General features: G+C 33.1%; 1 long non-coding RNA gene across 1 annotated transcript in view; it reads right to left on the bottom strand.

The window, feature by feature from the left end:
• LOC135209238 (uncharacterized) overlaps positions 1-12,500 on the bottom strand; it is a 267,111-nt gene that overhangs the window by 173,970 nt on the left and 80,641 nt on the right. The window contains exon 3 of the long non-coding RNA XR_010313338.1: positions 4,574-4,716. This is a non-coding gene — a long non-coding RNA (uncharacterized LOC135209238). The remainder of the gene's footprint in view (positions 1-4,573; positions 4,717-12,500) is intronic.

Raw genomic sequence — 12,500 nt, forward strand, 5'->3', positions numbered from 1 at the left:
AAAATTAACAGCATCTGACGGTCCTAAACATTTCGACTCTTTCCCTTAATATAAATAAATAAATCAATCAATAAAAAAATTTAAAAAATCAACTCTCTTTCTTAATATAAACTGAAAAATAAAAAAAAAAAAATAAAAACTAATATTTTATAAAACAACAGAAAAGCCCAATATCACTGACAGTGTGCCTCGTAGAAGGCACTTTAGCCAGCGCTCCTTTGGCCTCCATTCACAGTTCCCGCATTTTCCTTTCAGCATTTCCCTTTAGTTTCTTGACATCAAGCTGTCCAACTTCTTTACCTTCATGTTGCCATAATACTCACTCCTTATTTAAGAAGAAAATTAAATCTGCTACGATATTCTAAAAATGCCCACTGAGCTGATAAAATATAATAATAATAAATAATAATAATAATAATAATTAATAATAATAATAATAATAATAATAATAATAATAATAATAATAATAATAATAATAATAATAATAATAATAATAATGATACAAGAAAACAGCAAAGACATGATCACTATCGTTCTCAAATTCGACTTAGAGTCAGAAAGACTTGAGTATTTCAAACTTCATAAACTACATTATTTCCTTATCTTGTTTAGGAAAGATATTATGGTTCCCTGAACCATAATATCTGAAAAATACGTTGCATCTTAAGATGGCCTTTAGTATACTTTAATCCTGATAGAGGGCGACTTAAACATTTCTTTACACATGATAAACATGTTATTTCATCTCCTCTAAGGCGAAAGAAGCACTTTGTTGGAAGTGCACAAATATTTCCACTTTCTGTTGATCGTGTGTGAATATTCCTAATTCTCTTTTGAAGAAAATGAAAAAATACGGCCATTTTTAGAATGTAATTTTTCATAAAGTAAAAATGGAAACATTTCTACTTTTCCCCAACACCCCAACGAAAAATAGAATAAATAGATAACAAGATCTACTACCTTTCCAAGAAACATGAATATTCTCCACAATTCTAGAGTCACTTAAACTATTTGTACTAGTGTTTCCAGCAGATACAGTAATACTTCCTAGGTGATACAGTGTTTCCTTGGTTTTGGAAATGTCCAAATATTCCTACCTTTAGAAGAAAAAACTGAAGATATTCCAAGAGATTTAATCTAAAAAAAATCTGTGGATATGATACTTTCTCAGGAAATAAAATTATTTCGGTTTTTCTCGGCGACTATGAAAAGTCTCATAGTCTACATAACACAGTGGAAAAATATACGATTAATCTGATACAGGGTTCCACCCAAACTGACAGAGAACACTCACTTCATAGACCCAACACTCCAGATATTCAAAACAACCTACCCCCCATAAAAAAAAAAAGCTTCCAGTAAACGACAGAGGACGTTAATATTCTTCCATTTGCAGAAGACCGAATGCTTTCCCCTATTTTCTTCAAGGACAGATATCTCCCTTCATGGAATAATACAACGTTTCTAGACATATGGACAAAACTTCCGAAGATCATATACGACACTTGTATTCTTAATTTTCGAAAGATGGGCTTTTCATCGAGATCAAAATTTCCGCATTTTTTCGAAAGTGATACTTTCAATTCTTTTAGGTAATGAATTTAGCCTTAGTGACCATGTTATTGTAACTGCATATTATGCAAAATCAATCAGTTAAAAAGCAACATATTCTATTTTCATCAAAATCATTAAAACGTCTTAATTTCTTATAAACAAACTTTCAAGTAAGAAAAATGAAAATATTAATTCTCTTCCACTGGAATTTTTAAAAATCTACATTTTACAATGACATGATTTTCATTAATTTCCAAGAGGCAAATATATCCATACTTCTTGATAAGCAGGAATACTTCTACAACACTTACGGGTCAAGAATATTCACAGTTCACATAAAACATCGATATTCTAACATTTTGACGAATGAAATGAGGATATTAGTTTTGGAAAAGTTTTGTAATTATTCCTTAATATACTGATAATTTCAACTCTAACATGAATATGCTCACTTCTTTCAGTAAAAATACAAAATATTTCTAAGGATTTAGACAAAGCCTCTCCTTTTCTGTAATAAGTTAAACTTCCGATTAATTCCAGTGCTCATATATCTGCTGTTTCATGAAATTAACTCATTACCATGGACTGGATTTGAACCTTCTCAACTTTTATTCCACTTTCAACAAGAAATTAGTCATTTATATTCCTTTATTGGGAAGGTGAAAAGCTAAAAAAGTTATGGTTCATTTTACTCTCATGAGGTAGCACAAATTTCTCATAATGAACTTAGAACTCTAATAATAATAATAATAATAATAATAATAATAATAATAATAATAATAATAATAATAATAATAATAATAATAATAATAATAATAATAATAATAATAATAATAATAATAATCCATTTACAAATTGGTTTTACATTGTATGTAAGGTTAAGTAATTTGGATTGGCTGACTTCGATTTTAGTCAAACGACAAAGGTTCACAGTGTTTTAGAATTATTGTCATGAGACTCATGAATACAATTATGAATAGCTACCCCCTCCTGGGAACTTCCTCTTCATTTAACGAATTTTCTTTTGTAAATGAAAGCCCATGAACACACACACACACACACACACATAAACACAGACACATTCCCATATATATATATATATATATATATATATATATATATATATATATATATATATATATATATAATATATATATATATATATTATATATAATATGTGTGTGTGTGTGTAATATAAAACTAGATGATCACTGATAGAAACATTTATGGCGCTTGCGGGACCTATGAAGAAAAAAGCAGCTACACATTCCTAAGCAGTGGCACGTATACATATAAGTACACACACATAATAAATAAATAAATGAAATATATATATATAGATACATATTATATATATATATATATATATATATATATATATATATATAATATACATATACATATATAGTATATTTTTAAAAATTCCAGTGGCAAAGCATTAATATTTTTTTTTAAACTTAATGTTCATAAGGAATTAGGACGTTTTTAATGATTTGGATGAAAAGAGAATGTTTTGCTTTTCAACTGATTGATTTTGGATAATATATACATATATGTATGTATATACATATATATATGTATAATATATATATATATATATATTATATATATATTTATATATATATATATATATATATATATATATATATATATATATATATATATATATATATATATATATATATATATATATATATATAGTATATACCAAACAAGGAGAATCAGGTTCGAGTCCGAAGCAAGGACGGCACTTTCAGTTAAAATCATAGTTTGTCTCTGCTGGCTTAAGCTGTGGATTACTTACTCTGTAGGTAGAGTTATAGTGGTATCTACTCAAATCTAAAGAGGTCATGATCCTAGCAATCTCACCACCCAAAAGATTGACTGACACCTGGATATGTGTGAGTATATATTTGTGTGTTTGTGGATGTGTATTTTTGTGTCTGCGTGTTTTAGCGTCTATTTATGCACACGAGTATAAAAAGATAGCGGGATCCAAGATTCAATAAAACGTTGTTTTATTTGGCTTAGGTTATCTCAAAGCTTTGTGCAATATTTAGCATGATATACAACCTTTTTTGAGTTAAATATTGCAGAGAGAGAGAAGAGAGAGAGAGAGAGAGAGAGAGAGAGAGAGAGAGAGAGAGAGAGAGAGAGAGAATTATTCAATTGGTAGCATCTTCAAACATTCTATGCTATCTATATTACCTCAATAACGCTAAAGGAAATCTACGACCTCGTAATTTTAATCTCTACGCTTATATAAACACATACATATACGTATATATATATATATATATATATATATATATATATGTATATATTCTCATATATGTTTTTGCGTGTTTTATGTATGTATGCATGCATTCATAATATATATATATATATATATATATATATATATATATATAATATATATATATATAGATAGATAGATAGATAGATCTACGGCCACCTTTGGTGTCCTAACCACAAACTTTATTTAACCTACATCTTGTAAAGTCAGGGTCTTTTAATAAAGTATTTACAGGCATCTGATATTATTGTCCTAAATTCACAGGGCGATCTCAAACACAGCAGGTGGGTCTGCCACGCGGTTTCAGATTTTGATGTACTTTGTTTTCACTCTCTTCACTCACAATTTAAAATCAGTGTCTCCCTACCCTTCAGTAGCACGACTATTTTTGTTTTATTCCATCGGTGTCAAGTAAAATCATTAAGTTTGTAAGTGATGTTGATTACTTCGAAACAGGAAGCTGGAAAACATTTAAAATATGCGTGTTGCTTTGATAGCAAGAAATCCTAATGATTATCAACCTAGAATTTAATGTTGTAATCGTCAACATTACAATAGGGAAAACGTGAGATTTTGAAAATAACCAACTTGACAAAATGAATGACTAACATACCATTCTTGTGCTAAAACCCCTTCTCTGGCAAATGAAACAAGGGAAGTATACATAGACACAAGATGAAAACAGATAAAACTATTTTATTTTCTTTCAAACACTATACGTACCTTTCAGACTTTGTTCTGTATCAAGCTCGTTCATCGTCGTCACCCGGGTTCAGCTAAAAGCTTTCTTTTCCTTTGTAATTTCATATTTTTCTTCAGGTCAGGCTAGAATAAGGTGTTGGATTCTCCATCCCCGCCATCAACCTCTGCAAAAGGGGTAATTCATGTAACCCAGTGACGTCCACCGTATAAAAAGATAATCCAAGACATCTTAAAAAGATAAGATACTGAGCTTACGTGAGACAATAAAAGCAGTTTCTCAGCAACTGAATTATTTATAAACGATATCTAGAAAAAACTGACGTCTCAAAACTGTCCACACAATTAATACATGTAATGTATATATACAAATCTCTAAATACGCACAACGAAAATAGCAAAATTGTTTCGCAATTGTTATTATCCATAAAAATAATAACTGATTAAAAATATAAATTTAAATCCATGAAAAAAAAAATTAAGCACAAAGGAGCAAAAACTGAGAGGAGGCCAACCCATTTGCTCTTCTTTTGGTGTGTATAAAAACTATAATCAAATATAAGATTGCAATTTTATTATGACAGATATCCGCGACACAAGACATACCAATAATTTCATATGGATATTGTACCAAATATAAAAAAATATAAAACCAGTTTAAGAACAACCTACATTCTCAACTGCAATGGAAAAAATCAACAGACTGTCAAAATTGAAACATTTTCTATTGCACGAATTGAGTCCAAATATCAAGATTAATCTAAACTTATACTCCAGAGGGTCTTGAAATACAGAACACGTATCGATAATGTATTGAACAAACAACTTGCACGTGGACAGATAGATATACATATATATATATATATATATATATATATATATATATATACACACACAAACACACAGCACGTGGAGAGAGAGAGAGAGAGAGAGAGAGGAGAGAGAGAGAGAATATATATATAACAGGAATTTAAGTATGTGTAGGTGTATATAGTCAGCATAATATATATATATATATATATATATATATATATATATATATTATATATATATATATATATATATATATATATTGTAACGATCTCCTATGAGTTAGTCTAGGAGTAGGAGAGGAGTCATTACACACAAACCCCACAGTCCACTTATATCAAACCAGAATATTAAGGAACGTAAATAAATATGAAAGAACTGCTAGATATATATATAATTACACAAATAACAACAAGTTACTAATAAATAACAGCAGTACAAATCATACAAATGAAATAAGAAAAACTTACGAACACTTAATAATTGTAAATAATCACTTCACAAAACACTCTTCAAGTATGTAAAACAACTAAATGTAGTTACCACCACAGATCAGCTGGAGAGAGGTTAAAGGTCCCGTAGTCTGAAAGCCAATGACATGCTTTTATAAAGCCAAGGAGGTTAACAGAAAACGAGACTCAGCAAGGAGTCTCGAGACTGAAGGGACAGGTGGTAGCATACTTAATGATTATAGAGTACAGAAACAATTATTCTCCGGACATATGATTAATACAAATCATATTCTACAAAAAATATAAACATAATCCGTAACAGCTCCCCCGTGGCTAAAAGGCGGCTGAGAGGTTTCACGATGATCATCCATTTATGATGGATTGGAGGGATGCTTGAAGATGCCTAAACGCGAGACAATGCATCTGCTACTTTATTTTCTGCTCCAGGAATATGCTTCACTTTCACGTTGAATTCCTGGAGAATGAACGACCACCGGAGCAGTTTCTTGTTTATGGAGCTTTGGCCCTTCAAGGAAGGCCAATGGCAAGTGTCTGATAAGACTGTCACAGGAGTATTTCCATGCAGATATACTCCGAAATGTAGAATGCAGCTACAACACCATAGAGCTCTTGCTCTACAGTAGACCAACGCTGCTGATTGGGGGAGAACTTCCTGGAAAAGTATGAAACTGGAAGCAATGGGGATTCGTCAGATGGCTCTTCATCCTTTGACTGCAGAAGCACAGCACCAATACCTGTGTTGCAAGCATCAACCTGCAGATAAAAATGCTTGTACACATTTGCGGATTTTAGGATTGGACGCGAGGTAACATTAGTTTCAACTGATCAAAAGAGTTCTGGCATTCTGGTGACCAGATGAAATTTGCTTTAGCTGATGTAAGTTCATAGAGAGGTTTTGCAACAATCGCAAAAATTTTTACAAAATTTACTGTAATAAGCAGACATCCCAAGGAAAGTCTGTTACTTGCTTACGGTTAGATGGAACTGGGTGGGATTCTAAGACTGCTTTTATGTTTACTATCTTTAGGTACACAGAACCACTACCAATTACATGACCTAAATAGTTAGCTTTGGCATTGCCAAAACAAGATTTCGAAAGATTAATGGTCAGATTGTTTGAGTGAAGTTTGTGGAACAATTTTTCCAATGTTTCAAAATGTTTTTCCCAGCTGCTTGTTGCAACAACCAAGTCGTCCAAGTAGGCATATACATCTTCAAGATCTCTGATCAACTCATCATCACACGCTGGAAGGTGGCAGGGGCATTACACATGCCAAAGGAAGAACGTTATACTGAAACAAGCCAAAAGGAGTAATGAATGCATGATTCTCTAGCATTTTCAGTTAACGGAATCTGATAATATCCCTTTAAGAGGTCTATTTGAGTAAATATTGCAATTTCCTATACTGTCTAAGATATCTTGTATTCTAGGAAGTGGGTAAGAGTCCTTCTCTGTAACACTATTCACTCTCTATAATCTGTGCACATCCTTACTTTCCCATTAGGTTTGGCAACTAAAATGCAAGGCGAAGCCCAAGGTGAGCAACTAGGGGAAGCTAATCCATTGTTAATAAATATTCAACTTCACTTTTCATTAACTCGTAGTTTTTCACCCACAATACGATAGTACGGTTGTCGAATAGGAAAGGTATTAGGGAGAAGCTTTATATCATGTAAAACAATATTACAGTACCAGGAATATCTGAACACACACTTTCATATTTACGTAACAGGCTCTGCAATTGTGTTCTCTGCTCACAAGTCACGTGTTTCAAAATACTTATCTAAGGAAGCAAGAATATCAGAGTTGGAAAAATCTGTCCATGAAGTATTCATGTCTAAGTGGCTATCTTTTTCATCGTAGTCTTCAGTACTTCCTCCACAAGGTTGCACACTTACTCACAGGGTTGCACACTGCTATCAACTAACACTGGGGAAATCTTATGGTAAGGGTTGGTTTAATTAGGTTGACATGAAACTAGCTGGGTAGACTTCTTCCAGTTAAATTTTCTTTAACAACTCTTAGCACATCTCTAGCTTTTCTACCAAAAAGCATTTCAAACGGAGAAACTCCAAGGGATTCGTTGGAACACTGCGTATCACAAACATCAAGAGATCCAGGGTTTCATCCCAGTCTCTTGCAGATTCCAAGGCATATTTTCAAGAAGGCTTTTCAATGTCTGATGTGCCCTTTCCAACACACCCTGAGACTGTGGATGATAAGCTGAAGAAAATGATTGTTTAATATGCAGCTCTTTCAAGACAGATTGGAAAACCTCACTTTTGAAATTTGTTCCCCTATCACATTGTAATTCTTTAGGAAAACCTAAGACAGTAAACACTTTAATTAGACTTTCTACAATCTTTTTGGCAGTTATATTAGGTAAAGGAATGGCAATTGGAAATCTTGTGGAGGGACACATTACAGTCAGCAGATACTGATTACCTTTACGGGTTTTGGGCAAAGGACCCACACAATCTATAACAACTTTACTGAATGGTTCATGTGGAATGGCAATAGTTTTTAATGGTGCAGGTGGTATCACCTCGTTGGGCTTTCCCGCTATCTGGCAGATATGACAACACTGTACAAAGCTTTTACATCATTTTTCATTCCTGGCCAGTAGAAATCAAAAGATAATCTCTGATAAGTTTACTTACCCCTAAATGAGAATCGGCACAATGAGCAATTTCAAGATCTTACTTCTTAGTGAAAATGGAACTATAACCTGCTCACAGTCTGCCCAAAGATTCTTTCGCCGACAATTAGAAGGTCGAAACAAGCGCATCAGTATTCCCTTCTCGATGTAGTAGCAAGGAACTTTGTCAATATCTGATTTCTGAACAGCCTTTTCATATAAATTACTCAAACTACCGTCTTCCTGCTGTAATTTAACAAAATTATCTTTAGAAAGGTTTAACAGATCAGGTAAGTTTGAATGATTAATAGAAACATTAGGTACATTCTTAGGTTGCTCATCAGTAGATTTCTTGAGAGAGTTACTACACAAATTGAATCCTTAGGCTTAGTACCTTGTGACTCTGTTTATCACATTTGCTCTCAGGATCATAAATGATCAAATTGCACATTACTTTACTACCCGCTAAATCATTACCAAGGACAAGATCTACATTAACAGGAAATTCATTATCAGTGACAGCAACTTTTACAGTTTCATTAACATAAGGGCAATTAAGATTTACTTCAGCAAGTGGCAATACTTTACGACTTGAAAAGTCTGAAACAACTACATGTTCATTAGTAAATTTAAGATCAGGAACAAGGACTCTATGTATTATGGACTGAGCAGCCCTGTATCTCTTAGTATAGATACTTTCTTTGAATTGAGAAGGCCATGGCAAACAAATTCTTTGAAATAATCTATCTGATCAACAGCACAATGCAAACTAGTTTTCCTAACCACTGACTGGGATACCTTACTAGACTGATTGGCCACTTTGCAACCTGGTTTTGTACAATTCTTTATTGTGTGGCCAGTCTGCTTACAATAAGCACAAGAGCTAATACCAGTTGCACCATCACATCAGTATCTTTAGACTTATCAGGAATTTTTAGGCTTACTCTTATGAATTAAGCTATGGTTATCAGCAAGATTTCCAGCTTTCATTAGATCTTTGACCTCTCTCTCAGCTATATACATCGAAATAGGTGGTGGTAATCTCCGATGGAATTCTTCCAAGACTACTAGATTAACTAATCATTGAAAGTAGCGACTTTTCACTGCAAGCCATTTTTTTAAATAACCTAAGCTTTTGATTAGCAAATTCTGTAAATGTTTGAGAAGTAGTCTTAGTAGCATTCCGAAACAATTGTCTATAACCCTCGCTGGTGATAGCATAAGCATCTAGAATATTCTGCTTTATAACATTGTAACCTTCACCAATTAAATTTGATACAACTTGAATTGCTTTGCCACGTAATTGGGGTTTAATTAACCATAACCACTGATCTGCAGGCCATTCTAGATTAGCAGCAATATCTTCAAAAGCTATGAAAAAACTTTCAACGTCTTTCTCATCAAAAAATGGCACAAGCTTTCTTGCTCTAGACAAGTCAAAATGAATGGGCCGAGAACTAGAAATATCAAACTCTTCACGGTGCTTTTCTACAGCTATTTTAGCCTTTTCCTCTTCCAACCTCTTATTCAACTCTGCCTCTTTAATCTTATATTCTAATTCCAAGTCCAAAAGCTTCTGCTTTTCCTCTAACCTCTTCCGAGAAAGATAATCCTCTTGTTCTTTGCTAACTTCCCTTAATCTTAACTGTATTCTAGCTAGCTCTAATTCTTTATCTACTTTACTATGCTTTGACCTCAAGTTAATTACCTGTTCTTCAGTCAAAAAACATCCTCATCAATATAGTAAATCCAAAATAGAGTCTAGAATTTTGACCTTTAAGCGCTGTGTGGCTCACTTCAATACTAAGCTGACTAGCAAGGGACAGTAAGTCCACCTTCTTAGCTTGAGAAAAGCTGAAAAAGTTCACCAGCAGGGTTTGCTACAATTCTGATACATCAAAAGGCATTTCGGAGATTATTACTCTAACGATACAAAATATCAGGAGTCAAGTCATTAAAATGCAAAAGCACGAACTAGTGCCAGGGTATACAAGCAATAGTTATGAGTCGTAAAGGAAATTGAACATATCAAAGTTGGTCGAAGTCTAATCAGTGAAAAATTTATCAATGACACTGAAAATCACTAAGACTAATAGGCACATCGAATATTATTCTGACAAAAATTACATTTAGATACGTACGTTTAATAAGATTTGCATATGCGAGTATGAGTATGAATGAAGCATTAAAGACGAAACAGCTCGTAAGAACAAATTTCAGACGCTTCGAAAGCGTTGTCATGTGAAGACCAATTGTTTGTACGGGAGCAAACCGCTAGTCCAGACTAAACAACTACTTTAACGATAGTGACGTGGCTTAGGTCGCTACAACAAAAGATAGCTTGACAGTTTCCCTAATAACAGTCAAACAAGGAGCAAGGAACTACACGAAGTGCCCTTTTAACTCTAAACTAGTCAATACTATCGGGAGCAAGGTATTGCTAAGACACCAACACGGCATAAAGGACTGAGAACTTAATCTACCGAAGGGATTAGCAGTCAGAACGAACACTTTAGGGAAGCTACACTCAATTAAACTTCAAACCGAAAACTATGGCAGTAGTTAACAATTGGACAATACATTTAGTTTAAAAAACTTATTTGAAAAATAAACATACGAAAAACATCCTGATATTCGATACCGAAAAAGCAGTTTATTCTACATACAGACGTGTGTGTGAAGTTAACATGATAAACACTTTCCGAATACAACTAATAGTTATTGAAAACAGCAACTCGTAATCCCGGTCAGGCCCCCAAAATGTAACGATCTCCTATGAGTTAGTCTAGGAGTAGGAGAGGAGTCATTACACAAACACCCACAGTCACTTTATATCAAACCAGAATATTAAGGAACGTAAATTAAATATGAAAGAAATGCTAGATATATATATAATTACACAAATAACACAAGTTACTAATAAATAACAGCAGTACAAATCATACAAATGAAATAAGAAAAACTTACGAACACTTAATAATTGTAAATAATCACTTCACAAACACTCTTCAAGTATGTAAAAACAAACTAAATGTAGTTACCACCACAGATCAGCTGGAGAGAGGTTAAAGGTCCCGTAGTCTGAAAGCCAATACATGCTATAAAGCCAAGGAGGTTAACAGAAAACGAGACTCAGCAAGGAGTCTTCGAGACTGAAGGGACAGGTGGTAGCATACTTAATGATTATAGAGTACAGAAACAATTATTCTCCCGGACATATGATTAATACAAATCATATTCTAAAAAAATATAAACATAATCGTAACAATATAATATACACAACAAAAACATATGTTATCTACATATATATATGTATATTATACACACATAAATATATATATTATATATACGTGTATATATGTATATATATATATATATATATATATATATATATATAATATATATAAATATTATATATATATATATATATATAGTATATATATATATATATTATATATATATATATATATATATATATATATATATATATATACATATACATATGCATATCAACTCACCTGAAGAAAAAACAAAAAAAAGACAATGTCAATGCACACCGCATAAAAAATCATAGTCGGTACCTATCCCAGCCTATTTTTCCCGGCGACTGCCAAAACGGCCGTCGATCTTGCCCATTGCATTGAAAAGACAAGTAGAGCGGGCGGGCGGCCTCTGTGCATGTGCCTGGCTTAGTACTTCTTCAATAGCAGCGACACCTACCCGGGGCCGAGGAAGTCTTTACAGAATAGGCGAACTGATGGCAACATTGCAGGCGGCGTTTAATCAAATCACGAGCTTTTCGGCGCTTTTATTTCATCAGAATGACAAGATTGGATTTTGTTATTCAAATAAAAGTTCTCCAAAAACCAGAGAATTAACTGTTAAGTTTGGCTCTATCTCTTTTTGTTCGGTTGCGTTCACTTCGGGAAAAAAAAAACGGCCGGCGAAAAAAATCCCATGAATCCACCTGAAACGTCAACAACAATTTCGGTTGACTGGATTGTCCGGGATATGACCCGGACTTACGCT

The sequence above is a fragment of the Macrobrachium nipponense genome, chromosome 11 (genome assembly GCF_015104395.2).
Source record: "Macrobrachium nipponense isolate FS-2020 chromosome 11, ASM1510439v2, whole genome shotgun sequence".
Lineage (NCBI taxonomy): Eukaryota > Metazoa > Arthropoda > Malacostraca > Decapoda > Palaemonidae > Macrobrachium > Macrobrachium nipponense.